At 38.2% G+C, this 20,925-nt stretch overlaps 1 protein-coding gene across 4 annotated transcripts in view; it reads left to right on the top strand.

Moving 5' to 3' along the window:
- Positions 1-20,925, top strand: part of LRRC3B (leucine rich repeat containing 3B) — a 90,208-nt gene that overhangs the window by 63,802 nt on the left and 5,481 nt on the right. The window contains exon 2 of one of the 4 annotated variants that reach the window (XM_030938755.1): positions 16,795-16,866. The exons of the other annotated variants lie outside the window; for them this stretch is intronic. The gene's annotated coding sequence lies outside the window, so the exon portion shown is untranslated. The remainder of the gene's footprint in view (positions 1-16,794; positions 16,867-20,925) is intronic. 4 annotated transcript variants of the gene reach the window in all.

Genomic DNA, 20,925 nt, shown 5'->3' with positions numbered 1-20,925 from the left:
ATGTTTGTTCATTTGTTTTTGCCTTCTTGATTTACTTGACTTTCTTGTTTTCTAAAATGATCACCTCCCTTTAGTCTCTGCTTGTCAAAATGCTAACTATCTTACTAGTATGTGACCAATGACCAGTCATTACATTTCTCTGAATCTTAGTTTGTGTAAGGAGGATACCCAACTGTAACAGTGAACATAGGCTCAATAATTCTGTGGTAACAAATGAACCTCAAATCTCAGAAGCTTAAAAGGACAAAAGTTTATTTTCTCATTCATGTTATGTGTCCAATATGGATCAATGAGGAATATGGTCTTCCTATTTACTCATGAACCAAGGAATACTGGAGTTGGGGGTGGGGGGCTTGGGGAAGGCCTAAAACTCACACAAGTTCTGCTCAGACTCATCAGTCAAAGTGATTACTTGGCCACACTTAACTTCAAAGAGATTGGAAGCTGGGCATGGTGGCACAGCCCTGCAGTCTCCACTACTCATGAGAGACTGAGTCAGGAGGATCCCTTGACCCCAGGAGTTTTGGGCTGTAGTACACTGTGATCACACTACTGCACTCTAGCCTGGGTGACACAGTGAGACCCAATCTCTAATTAATAAATAAATAGATAGAGTGGAGGGGGCAATCCTACCACTTCCCAAGGAAGGAGAACTGAAAATTTTGCAAAGCATAGTAATGATGACTCCAGTTCTGTAAAGATACATTATAAACCCTAAGACACCATTCAGATGTAAGGTGATATCAGGATAGTTCCTGTTTGCAAGAGCCAGCTTCAGTGTGGTGAGAGAGAGGGCAAGAGAGAGAATTTCAATTGACTTGATATGCTTTTTGTTTGCACAGACATGATAATAGTGAGAGAAAGTCTGATGTAGTGGTTAGCATGGATTCTGCATGGGTTCAAATTCTGGTTTAGTCACCTACCAGATCTGTGACCTTGGAGGAACTAATTTCAGTGTGCCTCATTATTATTTTTTTTTTCATCTGGAAAATGGGGATGATTGTAAATAACTCAAAAAATGGTTATGAGTATTAAATAAGTTAGTAATTGTGAAGATATCAGAGTAGTATGTGATGCCATACATATATTTGCTAATTAAAATGGAATTATGCCACAACACACACTGTTTTGCAACTGGTATTTTTTTCTTTTAATATTAAGACATAGTAGACTCCCTCTCTCTCTCTCTCTCTCTCTCTCTCTCTCTCTCTCTCTCTCTATATATATATATATATATATATATATAATATATATATCCTTCAAATCTATACAAGCTTCACTCATATATATATGTGTGTATATATCTATATATCTCATTTTTAAAAATAACTATTTATTATTACTCTTTTATGACTATACCTTAATTTACTTATGCAGTGCAATTGATGGAAATTTCATATACAATAATTCAGAAGGATCTTTGTTTCATGAATCTCCATTCACTGAGCAAGTTTCCTGCTTTCCTCCTCTCAGACTTGGGGTTTAAATACTGTGTCCCATTTAGTGGTTCAGTGGGGGGACATGCCCAGATATGCTCCATTGATAACTTAGTCCAGTCTCTCAGTTATGATATCTTTTTCTGGTGGCAAACATTCTCTAAGATTCTATTGGCAGTAGTTCCTTCAGATAGAAAATACCAAGTTCTTAGGCTTACTTTAAAAAGTTACTTGTTCATTAATAGACTTAGCGGTGGTATAGGATTCACATAGACTATGCCCCTTGCTTTGCCTAGGTAAACGGTTATTTATTTCCTTTTTTTTTTTTTTTTGCTTTGAGACAGAGTCTCGCTCTGTCACCCAGGCTGGAGTACAGTGGCCAGATCTCAGCTCACTGCAAGCTCCACCTCCCAGGTTCACGCCATTCTCCTGCCTCAGCCTCCTGAGTAGCTGGGACTACAGGTGCCCACCACCACGCCCAGCTAATTTTTTGTATTTTTTAGTAGAGATGGGGTTTCACCATGTTAGCCAGGATGGTCTCCATCTCCTGACCTTGTGATCTGCCCGCTTTGACCTCCCAAAGTGCTGGGATTACAGGCATGAGCCACCATGCCCGGCCAGTAAATGGTTATTTCTTAATTTTCCATGCTCCTTATGGTAACTTCAACACTGCTTCTTTAAATATTTAATTTGAAGCCCAATCTTTTTATTCAGTTTCCATTTGGATCATTCAGAGCCTTTTGCTCTTTGGCATCCCCCACCAGCCTACCTGTGTTTCTTCTTTGATGTGTTACATAACTTAACTTCTTGGGGTATATACCAACCTCATTCACAAAAGTAAATATTCAGCTCAGAAAAAAAGTGTTAAGAAAAGAAAAAACCAAGAGTGGGCAAAGATTAGTGGCTATTAACTGTTGCATGTTGAGATTCTAGGGAAGAAGACTGAGATGGGATTTGGCATGCAAGAGGTTTATTAAGGAGTACGCTTGGGATCAACATTTGTGAATGGGGTGGGAAGGAATGGCAAGAAGGAGAAGATGAGCTGTAATGGAGAACCAACGACAGCCTCAGCCAACCTCACAGTCTGCTCTGGATCTAGAATGGTCCCTCAGAGCTGTCCCATATTAGACTGAGAGAGCCAGACCTTTATCCTCCCCCACTGGTCAGTCATCAGATGTGGGCTGCTTCTGGAAGGCAAAGTGTCTCTCTGCCACAGAGACAATCCCCAAAGCGGTCACTAATTGAAAGCTCTCTGCAACTTACACTCCCAGAAGCTGGGGCAAGCCCTTTGTTGCAGGGTCATCTAGGTGGTGCCTCACAATGTCCACCATTGAGAGTAGGACAGGGCATTGGGGACTGTAGTCCAACCCTGTCTTATCTTTTAAGTGCAGGGAGAAAAAGACGATTCCATTTGCTCCAGGGTTCTATTCTCTCCCTGCCATTCTACCTGTGTTGGTAACAGTGGTTTTAAAGGTCTTAATGCATTTTTCTTCTGGATTTTAATACAGCTTTTGCTTGCTTCTGCTTTTGCTGTCCTTAGCATAATCTTTTAAGGAAATGTCCTCTTTATTTAAAATGTTTGCTGCTATGACAATCAGTGTATCCTCTGCATTATAATTGCTCTAAATATGTTCTCAGCATTCCTTTCTCTCTAGTTTTCTGAGGGTATAGTACGCTTCCAAATATGAGTTTGTTTAATAAAATTTGGGCTTCTCTGTGTGGCATGCTGCCGCTGAGCATATAATTGCTTTTTCTTTTCTTTGAAGAAGCTACTGTTAGAGGGAGCTACCCCCACTTCTTTTTTCATCCCAGAGATCGTTTCCATACAGCCCACTTGATATTGCCTGGCAGCATGGGGTACAAGAATAGCAAGGAGAATTGAAACCCACAGAAGAGCTGCAGCCTCCTCCCTTGGTGTACTTGTGAGCTGAGCTGCTAACAAGTGGTAGAATCGATTCATTTGAATTTCAACTTCCTTCATTTCCTCTGTGTTCCCTCTGGTGCTGGTGATAATGAGCAATGAAAATGACCCAGGACTCAGGAGATAGATGGAATGGGAAGAGTATCAAGGGTTGAGATAATCCATAGTTCGAATAAGGAAGAATTAGCCTTGGCTCCTCTGCCTTCTGCAGCTTTATCTCATCCCACAGCAGCCACTGGATGGAACCACCAAACAAGGACATGCTTCACAAGTAGCCTCTGGGAAGACTTTTGTCAGATTCCTCCTTGCTTTGGTGATACAAAGACACCTCACTGAAGCTTCCATCTTGGTTACATCAGAAGGAGGCTCAGGTATCCTCGTGCACATGGGAGTACATAACATGGAAGTTTTATGATAACAGATTGATAGAAAAGGGATGAACCTACAAAGATATATCCAGATGTGGACCCATAAATTATGTTGAGTAAAAAATAATTAAAATACATCCACAGCTCTTTCTAGACATCTGGGCATCTATACTTTTCTGGTCAGCAGAAAAGAATGCTCCCTTACAGAGAAGAGCAGGCACACATTTTAAATAGAGAACCACAGAAAAAATAATATTTGCTGTTGCTTTGTGCCACGGGTGAAAGTTTGACTTGGTCAGGGAATATTTGCCAGCACCAATAAAAAATAATGACTGTTCCCATCTGCATTAGCCTACTCCAGGATTGCTATAAAAAATACCTGAGACTGGGTAATTTATAATGAAAAGAAGTTTAATTTGTTCATGGTTCTTCAGGCTGTACAGGAAGCATGATGCTGGCATCTGCTCAGTTTCTGGGGAGGCCTCGGGAAGCTTTCAATCATGGCACAAAGCAAAGGGGAATCAGGCACATCTTACATGGCCAGAGCAGGAAGAAAGAGAGGGAGATGCCACACACTTTTAAACAACCAGATATCGTGAGAACCCATCATGAGAACAGCACCAAGGGGGTGGTGCTAAACCATTCATGAAAGATCCTCCCCTGTGTTCCAATTACCTCCCACCAGGCTCCACCTCCAACACTGAGGATTACAGCTGAAAATGAGATTTAAGTGGGGACACAGATCCAAACCATATCACCATCTCACCCCTATAATCACTGCCTAGAGTACAATTTTTAACCACTTTCGTTTGTGGCTGTAGAATGACAAGCACAGCATTTCCATGAATAATTGTTGGTCAGTTGTAAACAGATGTACCTAGATCCCCAAACAGATAAGAATCTACTGCAAAGTAGAAGAATCACTTTTTAACGTCTTCAAGGCCTCAGTTATCCCATAATGGGATGAGTGCCACCTTCCACAGGTGGAGAGACCTCAGTGTCTGCAGACCTGTGATGTTTCCTAGACTCCAGGGAGTTCCAGCAGCTGAGCATGAGGAGCCCTTATAGACTCTCAGATGCTCCACCTCCCTAAGGGTTGATAATGATGTCTTTCCTTCTAAGTTGGAGACAAAGTAGGGGAAAAGAGAGAAATGCTGGTACATTTAAAGTGAAAAATTTACTTAGTACAGATTCAGTCTCTCCCTGACTCTCACTCTTTGTAAATATTTTACCTTCATGTTTTGACTAGATGTTTCTCAAACTTGTAGGCCACGCTAGCGTCACAGGCTCAATAACTGTGCATCTGGGACACCAGGACCAGTCCTGACATGTTAAACAATGGTGACCTTCTCATGGAATCTGACCTTCCTCTGACAGTGACCATCCCTGGGTGGCTTTCTGGGAGAGTAGAGGTATCATCTTCTTGATCTTTCCAGATTTTAGGTTTCATGAATTAGATACTGTTGTTTCCATTTCTCCCAAGTGAGAGGCTCTCTCCTTTTGTTTTGAACCTGATTGTGCAAGGAGGAGCTGGTAATTAGTGTCTCACTCTCTCTCCTGCTCTTTCTCCATTTCCATATGGACTTCCATAAAGAGGTGGCCAAATCTGCATTGTGAAGGGTACAGTGGCCCACCCCCGGGACTTTTAGGTTCTCGAGAGGCTCCCACCGTTTTTTCAGCCATCCATATCTGCACTGAGCAAACATGTTCTGAGCACAGACTGTATTATTTGCTCCAAAGTAGCTCTGGGATGCCCACAGCTGTAACAGTCAGATGGTCCACAGGCCCACCCACACATGAGTGTTTTACTCTGCTCTGTCCAGTCCTCCCATCTGTGACTTCTGGTGTTGTTGAATTGGAAAGACAAAGAGGGGGAAATGCTCAGGGTGGATTATGCCTCTGCTTGGACTGAATGTTACTAAATCAGGGAATTGAGGAGACCCCACTTGGTTCCCCACCACCTTCCTCCTCTTACATGCTATGACTCTGCACAAAGCAAAAGCCATAGGCATGGTAAAAATGTAAAACATGGGCATATCTGACCAAACACAGGTTTGTTGAGCTGAATATGGATAAAAATTGGTTTGATGTAGCAATTTGGTTATGATTCCTGAAACTACCCCAGATGCAGTGAAATTTGTGACTTCATGTTAATATGATGATGTCTATTTTAAAAAGATTGTGCAAGTATCTAAAGAAGGCTAGATGAAGATTTACATTATCTTGTTCTGGAAATGGCTGTCTCTCCTCTGCTTGACTTTCTTAGTTTTGCCTGCATGGATTCCTCCTGTCTTTACTAATCTTACCTGCCAGCTGGTTCACCAAGAGAGAATAAATGCTAGGTTGGAGAATGCCAATCTGGTTTTATTTAAATTGATGCATTATGTCTGAGCAAGGAGATAGGGAAAGTCTTACTGCATCATGCAGACAAATGGGTTTGGAAAGTTTTATTTGGTTCATTGTTGACAAAAGCTAAGTCCCTAGGTAGCTGTTAATTTTTCTGGGTGCTTCCCAGAGGAAGATCAACTCAGAGCAACATTATTTCTCTATGGAACTTCAACGAACTGCACAGTATAGAAAAGATGGGTGGTAATCTCAGTTCTGATTTTCTTTTTTGTCCTTGGGGGTTTCCTTACTATGAAAGGAAGATTTCTCTTGGTTGGAAAAAATCTATGTCTAACTGAGAAGATAAACTGTTCATGTGATAACAGAGAGGCAAAAACATTTGTAGGCTATATCCAAGTAATTGGTTTAAAAGGGTTGCCTAGTTATTGGCATAATTAGGTAAACAGGAGGCAGCCTATCTGATTATCTTACTGTTAGAATTATATTTCCATTGATAGTATTTAGGCAACTTTTTGTATGACTTCATCGTTCTACAAATATTAGTTGGTTGGTTTTTCCATTCTGTCATTTTCTTTAAGGAATGAGGACTTAAGCTTTTATATACATATGTATATATGTATACATGTATATGAATGTGTTTATATATATATATAACAGGATAAATTAAATGAGGAAAACTTGACCTTACATGATCCCCATGTGATCACTGAGAAGATGAAATTTGAAAGTTTACATTAGAATGCTTAAGAGAATGGAGAATCTAAATCTGAAATCAAGGGGAAATTATATGAAGGTTAGGGATAACTTATACACCACTTTACTTCTACCAAGAAATTGGACGGATAGTTATTCCATTTGATTTGATGCACAGTGGTTCTGGAAAAGAAAAATGATGAGATTCACAAGAGCAACTTTGTTTTGAGATGATTCTGGAAAATTTGGCTTTCTATTTTATGCTTCATGTGTGTAATCTGTCTCAACTCCAAGCTGCTTACCCACCTCACTGACTCTGAAACCAGATTTTTGACTTCGTGATTAGGAAATAAAAACGGGAAGGAAGGATAAGTGTTGTGTGAAAATAACTTCTCCATCCATCTCTAATTGAAATCAGCATCCAGGTGTCGGTTTTAGGTCATTAGTCTGGATAATTCAGTGAGAATTTGCATGACGCCACAGTTCTGGACAAGGTTTGTTGGGGAATCAATGGCCAAAATGAAATGGGGGAGAGCACTCTTTTGATAGCCTACTCTTCAGTCATGGATAATGGAGAGTGGGCTCCATTCGATGGAAGCCTTTTGCAGACATAATATTGGGTGAGAACCTTATACTATCCACATGCTGGCAATACTCCTGAATTAACAGAATGTTATTTATGTCAGTTCTGTTTCATCAGAATTACCGAGACATGTCATTTAAATTCTTCACTGAATCTCTAGAATCTTTGTCTCCTTTGTAGTTGTCTCTTTGATGTTTGTCTTTGTGTTTGCAAGAGAGCTTCTGAGAGCTGCAGAGAATCACAGGTACTAGGATGGCTATCCACACATGTCCACTAAGATGACTATATGCCACACAGGCTCTATTTCCAAGAGTTTGTTTAAAATAAAAATCACTCAACAAAGAGAAATAGCTAATATTTATTTTGCACTTACTCTGCCAGGTCTCCTTCTAACTATTTTGCCTAAATAATATCACTTAGTCCTTTCTACCAATAGAAGAAATAAGTACTGCTGTTATACTCATTTTACAGATGAGAAACTGAGGTAAGGCAAGGTTAATATGGAAACTGGGGTTTAGACTCAGATAGTCTGACTTCTGAGTCCCTGGTCTTAACCCCTGCACTACACTAATAGAGCACTAATTCCACACCAGGAACTGTGCTAGACACCAGGGATATGTGAACAAACAATATTTAAATTTTTTATTCAGATTAAACCTTAGAAGTGCATGGATATCTTTCATCTGTGTATCAGTTTCTCTTAGCTGCTTGAAAGTTACCATAACAACTTAGAACATTATTGACTGTCATGGTCAGCAAATAGAATTAAATAATGTGGTATCTAATGACAATGGAACTGCTGTGTCCTTCAGCATTGAGCAATTACAATACTTTAACATGAGGTTTCTACTATGTTTTTATTAAAAAGCATACTCTTCTATTAGTTGTTAGTGTATATGTGTGAAACAAATATCAGGGTTTGTGATAAAAACATAAATATACATATATTAACTTATTTAATTGATAAAATAGCCATGTGTATCAGTTAGCTTTCTCCACATAACAAGTATTTACAAATTCAGTGGCATTTATTATTGCTCACAAATCCATGAGTAGCTTGGTGGTTCTTCTAGTCTTGGCTCATTAGCCTATGGTCAGCTGCAGATCAGGTAGTTGGCTCTAACGATCAGGCTGGTTTTCCCATATGTTTGGAGAGTGGCTGGCTCTAGGCTTGGGACACCTCAGCTAGAACAACTGGCTTCTCCTTTATATGATTTCTTAACATCCAGCAGGCTAGCCAGGGCTTGTTCACGTGATGACTGGGCAGGGTTATCAGAGCAAGAGCAGGAACATGCAATACCTTTTGGAGAAGCCTAGGATCAGAACTGGCACAGTGTCACATCTGCCTCATCAATCTCACATCTGCCTCAACAGTCCCAATCTAGACCATATTTAAAGAATGGAAAAATAGGCTCCACCTGTTGATTTAAGGAGCTTTAAGGTCGCATTGCAAAAGACCATGGCTAATACAAGATGAGGAATCATGGAATTCAGTTTTGGAAGCAATCTATCAAACCATGTGAAATAGATATTATCATGCCAATTTTATAGATGAAAACGTTGAGATCCAGTGTTAAGTAACATGCCCTAAAAATCACAAAACTGATTAAGTTCAAATTACTAGCAGTAACTAGTAACTACTAAGAGGCTGAATGACAGAGGTAGACAAACTTAGGTATGCCTAATTCCAAAGTCCTTTAAAAAATACTGCTTTATAAGGTTTTAAAAGCCTTTTTTTTTTTTTTTTTTTTTTTTTTTTTTTGAGGAGGAGGAGGAGGAGGAGGAGTCTCGCTCTGTCGCCCAGGCTGGAGTGCAGTGGCGTGATCTCGGCTCACTGCAAGCTCCACCTCCCGGGTTCCCGCCATTCTCCCGCCTCAGCCTCCGAGTAGCTGAGACTACAGGCGCCCGCCACCTCGCCCGGCTAGTTTTTTGTATTTTTAGTAGAGACGGGGTTTCACCGTGTTAGCCAGGAGGGTCTCGATCTCCTGACCTCGTGATCCACCCGCCTCGGCCTCCCAAAGTGCTGGGATTACAGGCTTGAGCCACCGCGCCCGGCCTAAAAGCCTTTAAGGGTAACAGTATTAAATAATCTTTTCAAAACGAAAAGTGGTATCTGAAGATGAGGAAACAGCAGAGTATAAAATTGAAACACAATAGTCCATTCATCTTCATTTACTTATAAGTATGTCTAGTTTAAGTCTAGGGACATTTCTTTAATAAAACAAAAAATAACCCTTAGTGATAACTATTGATTATTAATTTTTTCTTCTCTGCCCGCAATAGACATTAGTGGGTGATAGGTGTTTCTCTATGGTGATATTATGCAACCTGACACTGATCGAGTGCAACTAGAATCCTCATTTGCAAAACTTGCCACCTCATACTCTTCCAGAATATTTAGGTAAAGTGTGAGTGTATTAGTAGTAGTAATTGTAGTAGTAGAGGTAGTATTAAAAGTTTTCCATTTAAATCTGAATGTATTCATTTATTAATAGCAATGTTTTATTCTACCGGTGATTTCACTATAAAAATAAGAAGACCTGGGGAGGCCTTCAGCAGGGAGCCAAACATATTTGGGAAAATCTGGGTTAATAAATACTTTACTGCAACTATCAGAACCTGTAACAGGCTGATATCCACTGTGAGTCTCAGAGTGTTTTTCAGACTTATGACTTCATAATATTCATTTGTAGAACTCTCAGACACCTAACTTTCCATAGAACCCCTGGAAAATGTTAATGTGATTCTGATCCCTTTGAAGTTGTATTCAGAGCTAATAATATTAGCCAAGCATCTACTATGAGACAGTCATTATCAGAACCACATCAGCACTCCATGAAATAAGCATTATTCTTAGTTCTAGTTGAGGAAACTGAAACTCAGAACAATTAGTTGGCTTGTCCAAGACTTCCTAGCTGGTATCAGAAATGAAAGTTGAACTTGATTTTATCTAGCTTCAGGTTCCGGATGATTTCTGTACATTTTGTTGAGACTAAGAAAGTTTAAACAGTCCAGAGTGGCTCCACTGGTAAGAAGAGGCACGATGTCTCATATACTTTCATATCTACCGTAGCACTTAACAGGAAATAGGTTGTCTGTCAATGCCTCCTGGCCAATCTCTTTGTTTGTTGCTTAGTTGTTATTATGATTATGCTCATGGGTGAAAAATTATGACTATAGAAAATGGCGTAAGATAAAAAGTGAAAGTTATCCTTAATATCATCAACCTCCAGAACTGTCGCCTAAAGGTAAAACTACTATCAATTTGTTCTTGTTTTTCCACAACTTTAAAAGCTGTGTGTGTGTGTGTAGATGCTTCTGTTCTGCCTTACACAGATGGGATTACACATACAAATTTTTCTCTCAGTGATATGTATTTGACATCTTTTTATCAGGATTTGCAGATTGCTTCATTCATTTTGTTGATGTGCCATATTTATTTAATCAATCTCTTTATGACAAATATTTAAATGAATTCTATTTTTTTAAAAACTACTTCTTTATTTTTCTTTTTTGCTGTACAAAAAGACAATTTGAAAAAAAACAGTTTTATATACATGTCCTTGCACAGTTATGTTTTTAATAGAAAACATATAAAGGGCATTATTTTTCCCGAATGTCTCTTCTTAGGAAACATAGTAGACCATTTCTAAGAAATGTTGTAGCATCTGTAGATAAACATGTGTGCTTAAATATATACTTTTGACCAAAAAATTGGACCCTGACTTTCTGGTCTGCTCTGTTCTAACAAGCGAGCAAAAGGACTGAGACAATGGTTCTCATCAGATGCCTGTATGTCCAAAATCTACAATGGCCAAAACCAGGAGAGGGCATTTCAGCCTCCTCAGGCTGTTACCTTCCCATGGAACAGCTCTGCATAGTTTAACTTTGATGCCAAGGACACAGACGTAACCAAATTTTCTCATTTTAAAGGTATTCCCATTTTGTTATCAGCTGGCTCTTTCAATGATGTAGACCAGGAATGGAATAATTTTATTCCACATTATTTGTGATAGCAAATCATAGGAGAAAACCTAAATATCTAACAAAAGAATAATGTGTAAATAGATCTAACATATAACCCCATTCACTGAGGTACCGTGTAGGCATTAAAATGATGAAGGTCATGACAATTTACAACCCTGAAAAAGACAGAAACACAAAATTGTTACCTATGCTAATATGCCAACTGTAAAATGATGTGTGTATACACCTATAAGGCGTGGAAGAACAAAGTATTTGATGGGTTACATGTATGAATTATGCATTTTTTAAAATTTCAAATGTGTTTTAACGCTATTTGTAAAATTTTAAATTATAAGCCTACAGGGGCTAATCTCTGTGGATGTCTAGGAAGACTGTGAGCTGTGTACAGAGATTTGTTTTAGTCTCAGGGATTGATATATTCTTTTAAAATGGCATTCTGTAAATTTGATCAAACTGTCTCCTAACTCTTAAGAATGCTGTTTTTAAGTGAGGTGACTACATGTTCCATTTTGCCTGGGACTGTTCCTTCTTGAACCTGTTGTCCCAGCACAATTGTCACTAGCACTGCTTTTCACTGTTAGACGTGTCTAAATACATTCTGTGGGCCCCCTACTGTAAGGGACATACTAACTATCCTGTTTCACCACATTTCTATCTCATCCTGGTTTTATCCTTACCTCTAGTAAAAATCATCCCTAGATCATAATTTAACTTTCTATGGCTTAGAAAGTCTTGTACACATCAATGACTTCACTGTATGCCTAACGTCAAAGAAGAACGTATCTGCATCATCAGTGAAATCTTAAAGACATTGTCCATTATGTTCTCTGGCAGTTCTTTCCTAGGATTTTTTGAAAATGATAAAATCTGAAAAAATTTTATCTTTGCTAATAACTAATCATTTTGACTGTTTTAGATAATAACCATTTTGTAATTTGATGTTTTTGTTTTCTTTCTTTGGCTGCCAGAAAACTCAGTTAAGCGAGGTACTTAGTTGCAGCAAAAACTCCTAAGTCATGTAATGGGGAGTCAGATGGAATTGACTTCAAGTTCTATTCTCCATTTATTACTGTATTAGTTTCCTATAGCTTCTGTAGCAAATTGCCACAATCTCGGTGGTTAAAAATAACACACATCTATTTTCTTATAGTTCTGGAGGTAGAGTCTGAAATCAGTTTCAATGGACAAAAAAATCAATTTTTTGGGTAGGGCCACACTACCTGCAAAGGCTATAAAGGACAATACATTGCTTGAAACTTTTAGCTTCTGGTAGCTTGTCAGCACTTCTTGACTTGTGGCTATATCACTTCAATCTTTACCGTAGTTGTTACATTGCCTTTTCTTCTGTGTTAGATCTCCCTCTGTATCCTTTTGATAAGAACACTCAAAATTACATTTAGGGCTCATCCAGATAATCCAGGATAATCTCTCCATCTCAAGATCCTTAATTTAATCACATCTGCAAAGATTCTTTTTCCATAAAAGGTAACATTCACAGGTTCCAGTGATCAGGACCTAGATATTTTTGGACCATTTTTTGGCTTATCACAATCTACTTTCTGATTCCCAAAGATTTACCTCCATTCTCCATGCACAATATATTAATCATATTCAGACATCCCCCAAAATTCTCAACTCATTACAGCATCAACTCAAAGTACAAAATCTCATCTAAATATCACCCCCAAACCCTCACATTTTAGCATTTAAATCAGATATGCAAAGACTCTAGGTATAAGCATCTTGGGAGCAAAATTTCTTTCTCTTTTTGAAGTAAAGCATTTGGCCCAGTGCCTTGTACATAGAAGGTGCCCACAAAATGTTAGCCACCATCAGAATTACTCCATTCATCCTCTTCCCTCATTATGTGGTTCATTTTCTTTACCATTCTATGATTCTGATTTAGCTATGTCTCTGAATGTGGATCCCTCTTGGAATAACATGAAAAAGTTGGTAAAATGAAATTATTGACTCTTTAGAAATATTGTCATAGCAGAGAGAAGACAAGGTGTAAGATGGTGAAGGCTCTGGCCAGGTGCGGTGGCTTAAGCCTGTAATCCCAGCACTTTGGGAAGCCGAGGCAGGCGGATCATGAGGTCAGGAGATCGAGACCATCCTGGCTAACATGGTGAAACCCTTTCTCTACTAAAACTACAAAAAATTAGCTGGGCGTGGTGGCGGGTGCCTGTAGTCCCAGCTACTCCGGAAGCTGAGGCAGGAGAATGCCCTGAACCCGGGAGGCGGAGCTTGCAGTGAGCCGAGATCATGCCTCTGCACTCCAGTCTGGGTGACAGAGCGAGACTCCGTCTCAAAGAATTAAAAAAAAAAAAAAAAGATGGTGAAGGCTCCACATTGTCATAGCAGACATCAATGTAAGATGATGATGGTGGTGGTGCTGGCAGTAGTACTAGGAGTGGTAGTAGTAACTCTGACTGAGAGTGTATCTTGTAACAACAGATCTTCTAAATGTTTTACATGTGTTATCTCATTTAATCCCCATCTCACCCTTGTGAGGTGGAAGTTTTATTACCCTCATGTTCAGATGAGAAAACTAGGATAGAGAAACTATACAATGAGTTAGTGGCCACATTGGCCAATTAAAACCAAGTGCACCTTGCACATGTCTCATATGGCAGTGAAATGGAGTCCTGGAGTTCATGAAATGCAATTGCAAATGAGAATCACTGCTCATTTCACCTTGGGTTTCTATTTTGTGTCACTCTTAGGGGATAAGCCCTACTCTATCTCGGATTCCTTAGACTTTTTTACATCACCAAATCTTCCCCTTGATTTTAAGGTGTGGAATCTCCCCTACCCCAAATTTTTATTTGAAAAATTTGAAACTTTAAGACAACTTGAAAAATTGGTGCAATGAACACTTGTATATCCATCACTATCCCTTAAAAATTGTTAATTTTTTCCCACCACTGTTTTTCACTCTGTATAGGCATATATATTTCGTTTTCACTGAATAATTTGACAGCTGCAGTTGTTAAGACACTTTACCCCAAAATACTTCAGTATGTGCCTCCTAAGAACAACAACTGCCTCCATTCTACTCATATCAGGATAAATTTCAAGATGTGTAAATTTGATGTAATAATACCTTACATACAGTGTACATTCAAATTTCCCCCAGTTGTTCCAATAATGTCCTTTTCTAGCATTTCCTTTAAATCCAGAAGTTGATCTCTTGCATTGTCTTCAGTTGCAACATCTCTTCTCTTTAATCTAGAACAGTTCTAAAGCCTGTGTTTTATTATTATTTTGTTTTGTTTCTTTTTATTTTTGTTTTTTGTTTTTGTTGTTTTTCTTCAGTGAAATTTCAAAAAGTCCAGATTAGTAAAATACCTCAAGTTGTGAATTGGTCTGATGCCTTCCTCTTGATTAGATTTGGGTTAAATATATATTGGCATGAATACTGTATGTGATGTGAAAATCATTTCCTAATTGGTTATACTTAAGAAAAAGAAATGTGAAACCCTCAGAACAGAATGATCTTATATTTTAGGAAAATAATTAAAATTTAAACCTAATCATCTTTGAATGGTCATTGACAGTTTTTGAAGCACATTTCACATATATTTTATTGTCTCCTTGTAACTGTGAGATCATTGAGGTGGATGATAGTCCTAGGGCAACTAAGGGATGGAAGTACGAATGTTGTGCTAAATTCCTGAAATTCATTCCTTGGGAAGCTGAGGTTTGAATCTAGTTTCTGAGTCTTCATTTTGGATCTCAATCCTGTGTTTTTCCCACCAACCCAGTGAATATTATTACAGCATCTTGTGTAAGAAGGATAATGCAGGGTTAAGCAGGATATGCTTTAAAAAAAATTGTGACACTCATCCTACTCAGAAGTACAACTGAATTCAGCATAAGTAAGAGCTTTCTAAAGGAAGTTTTCAAGTTATCCTGGACTCTGGTGAATCTTGGAGAGCCTACATTTATGTAGATTAGATGTTAAAAGTTTGCAAAGCTCTCACGTTGTAAATGTCATAAGCACTTGCTGTGAAATAATAGTAGAGAAACAGAAAGAAACCAAGATGGATAGATTCCCACTAAGTCTCCCTATAAACTTGCAGCATGTTGCATAATAAATATGGATGTTAGCAGAGACATCGTGGTATCTTTATGCTGTGCTCAGTACTCACAGAGGGATAAATGCTGGGTTCGTAAAAAGTGGGTTTTAAAAAATGTATTTGTTTGTTTTTCCAGTGAATTCATTGGTAGGACAAACGTTAAATCCACTCTGAAGATCTATAAGCACTAGATCTTGTAGGAAGGAGTTAATGTGTTCAGAAGAGTCAGTTCTTTCCCAATATACTGAGGGTTTGCTTGAAGATTTATCTTGTGAAATAGATTTCAAAAGTGGAAAAGCAGTGCCTTAATTGACTGAGATCTAGAACAAATGGATTTCGTGTGATTTTGATAAAAGTTTTATATCAGAGTGGCCTTTAAGAAATTCTAACAGGAGAAGGGGATGTCTCCCTCTTTGATTTTCCCAACTTTGGCAGAAAGAGGTCACAGAGAGCTGGTTAGGCATTTGAAACTCACCATTTGTGTTTATAGACATTCATATAAAAAGTAGCCAGGAAAAGAGATATAGAAACCAACGCATGTTAAATGAGACCTGTTCTGGGGGATATCTGAGATGCAGGTTCTCTCCTTCTACTAACCAGCTCTGTGGCTTTGGGGAGTCTCCATTTTATGAGTTCCTCTACTGTATTAACATAGAGACTAATAATGTCCACTATGTGTATTTGACAGCGCTGTTTAGACATAATCAAATGAGAGCATGCATATGAACTTGCCCCACAAGCTTCTAAAGTAGTTCACAAATGTAAGGCAAATGGATAATTTTAGAGCTTTTGACTTGGAGATATACTTCCCTTAATTTAAAAATCCATCTTGGTCCTTGTTTCCTATCTTAGTGGAGTCAGTTTGGAAGGAAAAAAGTATAGTTTAGCTGCAAAATGGTGTATGGTGCCATGTTTGATCACATGTGCTCTGGAAGCCAAAGGACTTCAGTTAAGCTCTTGCCTGTGTAATTTAGCACTTGTTACCATAAATGGGTTATATAACTTCTTTAAGCCTCAATTTGTTCATCCATACAAGGGTTGCAATTGCTACCTTTTAGGGGTTTTGTGAGAATTGTGGTGAGGTGATACATGTGTAACCAGCATAAAATGAAACTTTCCTTCTTGCCTCTACTGTTCCTTTAATTTCTATCCTCTTGATCATTCTCTTCTAGTCTCTGAATGCAAATTAGTAAGCCCCATAATGTTGTACTTACCCCTAGATAATAGATTGTCCTAATATTATTTTAAGTCACAAACTCAGTTAATTTAAACCAAAATAAAAATTAAAAATGATCATTTAAATGTTTAGTTTAAGAGATTAACAAAAACCCTGAATTTCATTTATTATTTAACTGTTCTCCCCTTCCCTTTTTTTCAGGCTCAAAGGGAAAGAGGATTTAGTAAGTGGCTTGATTTCTCTTCTCTGCCTTCCATTCCACCCCACCCCAAGGTGAGCATGACTGGGTGGCAGCTGCTCGGGAGGTAGAATTAATAGGATAAGAGGATTCAGGTTACTTTCTCCTGAGGCTTTAATGCTCTTCCGCCATGTGGCTACCCTGACTCTGACAGTGGATGCATTTCAGGTGGCCACTTGCTCAAAATCTAAGCATCTACCCTACAGTTTTGTATTGCTGGAGTCCTTCTGTTCTACGAAGGAATCTTATGGGACAGTGAAATAGGACTCCAGATGCTTGCTCCTTGAAAATCTCTTCCCCTCTAGTGACTGCATTTGACCTATAGGAAATAGTTTCCCATCCCTTACTGACAAACTCTGGGAGTGTAGGCTCACCCCGACATCGAAACATCACCCAACTGCATCTCCAAACGACAGGTTAACCTGGTTCTTTTTCCTAGACATTCTGCCTCCCAACTCCAGGGGTCATGTAATAAACTTTCTCCTTTCCTTGGGAAGGTGACAAGATAGGTACCTCTTGACCTTTTTACTTTCAAAGTGGGCAAGGACACGTTGACTCACAGAACATGTGTCAGCCAAGCTTTATATGGTAACTTAACCCCTTAATTCCAAAAAAAGTTATATGGTAACTTTTTAACTCTACATTCATTTAACCAAGAACCTTGTCAGAATTTCAGTTTTACCATCCTGCTAGAGGAATTCATCATTTAACAAATACCTGATGTGTAATAAATGCCAAGCAAATGATAGCTGTGTTGTAATGAAATGAGAATGGATTATAATTCATTTCAATAAATGTTTATTAAATTCTTACCATGGGCAATGTGAGAATGTAAAATGGGTAAGACACTGACCATACCTGTTGGAACCTCATGGTCTAGCAGTAGAGAAGGTAAAGTGATGTCTTTAATATGAAGTAGAAAACAGTAAATAATATAGTAGAGGCTAGGATATTAGAGAAGGGAGAGTTTGGAGATTGCAAGAGTTCCTTGCCTTAAACAGTTCTGGATCTGCTGCCAGATTATTCTCCTTTTAAATGAAAATATTCTCTGTTCTTCATGCATCTGTCTGCCTTGTCCGTTCATATCCTTGACTAAATGATCACAGCTGTTGTTATTAATGGGCCACCTAAATGACTCATGGGCCAGATCTTTATAATTGGATTTTAAATCAGGAAAGCTATTCTACAGTGTAGAGATCTTCAGTTGGACTGGTTTCTGATAAATTTCGTATCTGTGGAACGAAGTGCCATTCATCATCAGTTTTCTCCTCATTGAGCTATTTGTTGAGTTCATGTTTCTGTGTCTGTGTAAGAAAACATGGTGGGAGATACAACTGTAGAAGGAGATTGTTATGAACCATCGGGGGTCATTAGGGCTTTTGTGACCTGCAGGATGATGTGGTTAAGAGTGTTACTTTAACCTGACATTAGAAGAATGGAAGCAGAGAGACTGGACACCAACAATTCAGGAAGGAGACTTTTGCTCTTTCAGAACAGGATGTTGGAGATCTGAATTAGGAAAGAGGTCATGAGAATGCAAAGCAAGGGACAGGTGGAATGGAGAATGGAAATAAAAACTTCAAGAAATCGGGATGGAAGAAAATGTGGTCTACAGTGGAGGCGGAAGTTATTGGGTAAAGCTGAGTGTAAAATTATGATTTTACTTTTGGGTATGCAAAGTTTGAGGCCCTGAGGAACTCTTCCTGTAGTAAACAGTTGAGAATGGAAATGGAGAACTAAAGTCCCTGGCAGAACTCAGTGCTAAAGATGTGAATGAAGAAGTTATTATCTCCAAACATGATCCCAAAGACCAGCAGTGGAAAAATTACCTATGCAGTTTATTCACTTGAATTAACCAGGTCCCAACTCTCTTTTCCTAATAATTTGAATCACAAATACACAGGAATTAGACATATTGATGGTTTATGCAACCAATACTTATTTTATAGATAACCTGATCATATAAATAAATCATATCTAAGCTCTATGATAGTCAATAAGACTAATTTTGGAAATATTGCATTAAAGATATCAAGTACTCAAACTTTAGGTTTTGTGAAAATAAACAAAAGCCACCCAAATGAGAATAAGCAAATGCTATTCATTCAGAGCTTTCTATAGCAAAAGAGGTAAGCACCATCCCTTGCATTTGGCAGAGAGACTCAAAGGCTGGCAGAGGAATGTAAAAGCATTATAGTGGGAAAAAAGGAAGGCTTCAGGTGAGTTCTGATTGAAGGCTGTTGACATGGGAAAGCTGGAGGTGGGCTAACTAGAAGCAGAGCAGCATACGTGATTGGTTAGGGGTGCATATCTAGTGTTCTTGGATTGGTCCTAAATTGGAAGCAGGGTCAACATTTAGGAAAATTATCAGTTAATAATCAGCTTCTTGGCTGATTTGGGTTGTTTGCTACAGAGATTGTGGTTTGGTTTCCTGGTCTGGTTGCTGCAGATTGTGCATCAGAAATCTATTTTTGTACATGGTGTGGCTACTGTCCTTTTGTATATTCAGTCTCTCATCATGAAACATGTACTGCTTTTAATAATTCATTGTTCTTTCATTTGCCTTTGCCATCTTGGCCACCATTGTTCAACTCTTTCATGCACTGAATAGTTGCTTTCTGAGGCATTAAATTTGGGTTCATTTTTTGGCTAATCCTAGTCCTTTTGCATTATATTTTAAATATTTACTATAAAATAAAATATACGTTTATACCATAAGGAATTAAAACCATACAAAAGAATATAAAATAAAAAGGCAATTCCTCTTCTCCCCCTGGCAGCCCATCAGTTCCACTAGTCACTTGGGGTTAACCATTACTAATAGTTTCTGACATACCCTTTTGGAAGTGATCTATACATATGTAAACATATTAATTACATGTTTATATTTGCATATTTATCTTCTTTAAAAAATCTACACAAATGTGATTATAAGTATTTGCTTTTTTTTGAGCTGCTCTTTAGGGTAATCTTTGGACATCTTTATATCATCAATAACTTATTCTTCAATTTTAAATTTTTGATAGATAGTCCCAAATTGCTTATATGACAAGAGTACACCAATCTATCCTCTTGTCAAGTGTTTGAGAATGCTTTGTTCTTAATATATTTATTGACACTAAATACTATGCCTAATTTTAATCTAGATGATAAGTACTTTAGCCTGAATTTATTGTACTGTCAGTGAGATCAAGAATCTTTTCATATGGTTTATTTTGTATACATCATATGCATTGCCATTTATGTATATTATTTCCCATCCATTTTTCTTTTCTGCTTTTCTTTCTTTTTATTTTTTTATTTTTTAGAGACAGGGTCTTGCTATGTTGCCCTGGCTGGACTCAAACTTCTGGGCTCAAATAATCCTCGCACCTCAACCTCATAAGTAGCAGGGACTATGGGTGTGTACTGTTGCACCCAGCTCAGCTCTCCATGTTTTTTATTAGATTAGTTTATTATTCTTTTGAAAGGATTTTTTGTGTATTAAAATAATCAACCTTTTGTCATTTGTTCTTTGACTTTGTTTATAACCTTAACTTTTTGCCATGGAGAAGTCTTAAATTTAAAATAATTAAATGTATGAGGGTTTTTTCCCCTTGATCTGAATTTTATGTCTTAAATTAAAAGCCCTTCCTGTTTTGCTATCTATTTCCTTTTTAATCAAATTCTCCTGTTTGGTAATAGAGTTGCATAGACTATAATGGGAAGAAACTGGTGTATCTGGCATTTCTCTGTGAATTGATACACTTGGTTGTCTCAGAAGGGTTAATAAAAGCTTTTGTGTTAGAATCTCTGAATGTTCCTGTCATTTAATGATGAAAAGAAAGAAATAAGCAGCAAGACAGTTGTTAATCAGCCACTGAATGGCCTGTCTTCTCACTGAATGAACACCCTGTTAAATGCACTGTTTTTTTTTTTTTTCTTCTGGAAATGGTATTTGATGGTTGCCACCCAATCCCAGAATTAACTGCTAATGCTCAGAAACCTGGGTGGCAAGAAAATACGAGCGAGATATGAGTCTGGATAAAATAATTCTCCTTTGGGGTGCAGTGCATACTTAAACACCACATCCAGAAATATTGCAGCATCCTGCT

This window comes from Rhinopithecus roxellana, chromosome 1 (assembly GCF_007565055.1).
Source record: "Rhinopithecus roxellana isolate Shanxi Qingling chromosome 1, ASM756505v1, whole genome shotgun sequence".
Classification (NCBI taxonomy): Eukaryota; Metazoa; Chordata; class Mammalia; order Primates; family Cercopithecidae; genus Rhinopithecus; species Rhinopithecus roxellana.
Note: the sequence above shows the minus strand (reverse complement) of the source record. Positions and strands in the feature narration are given on the sequence as shown.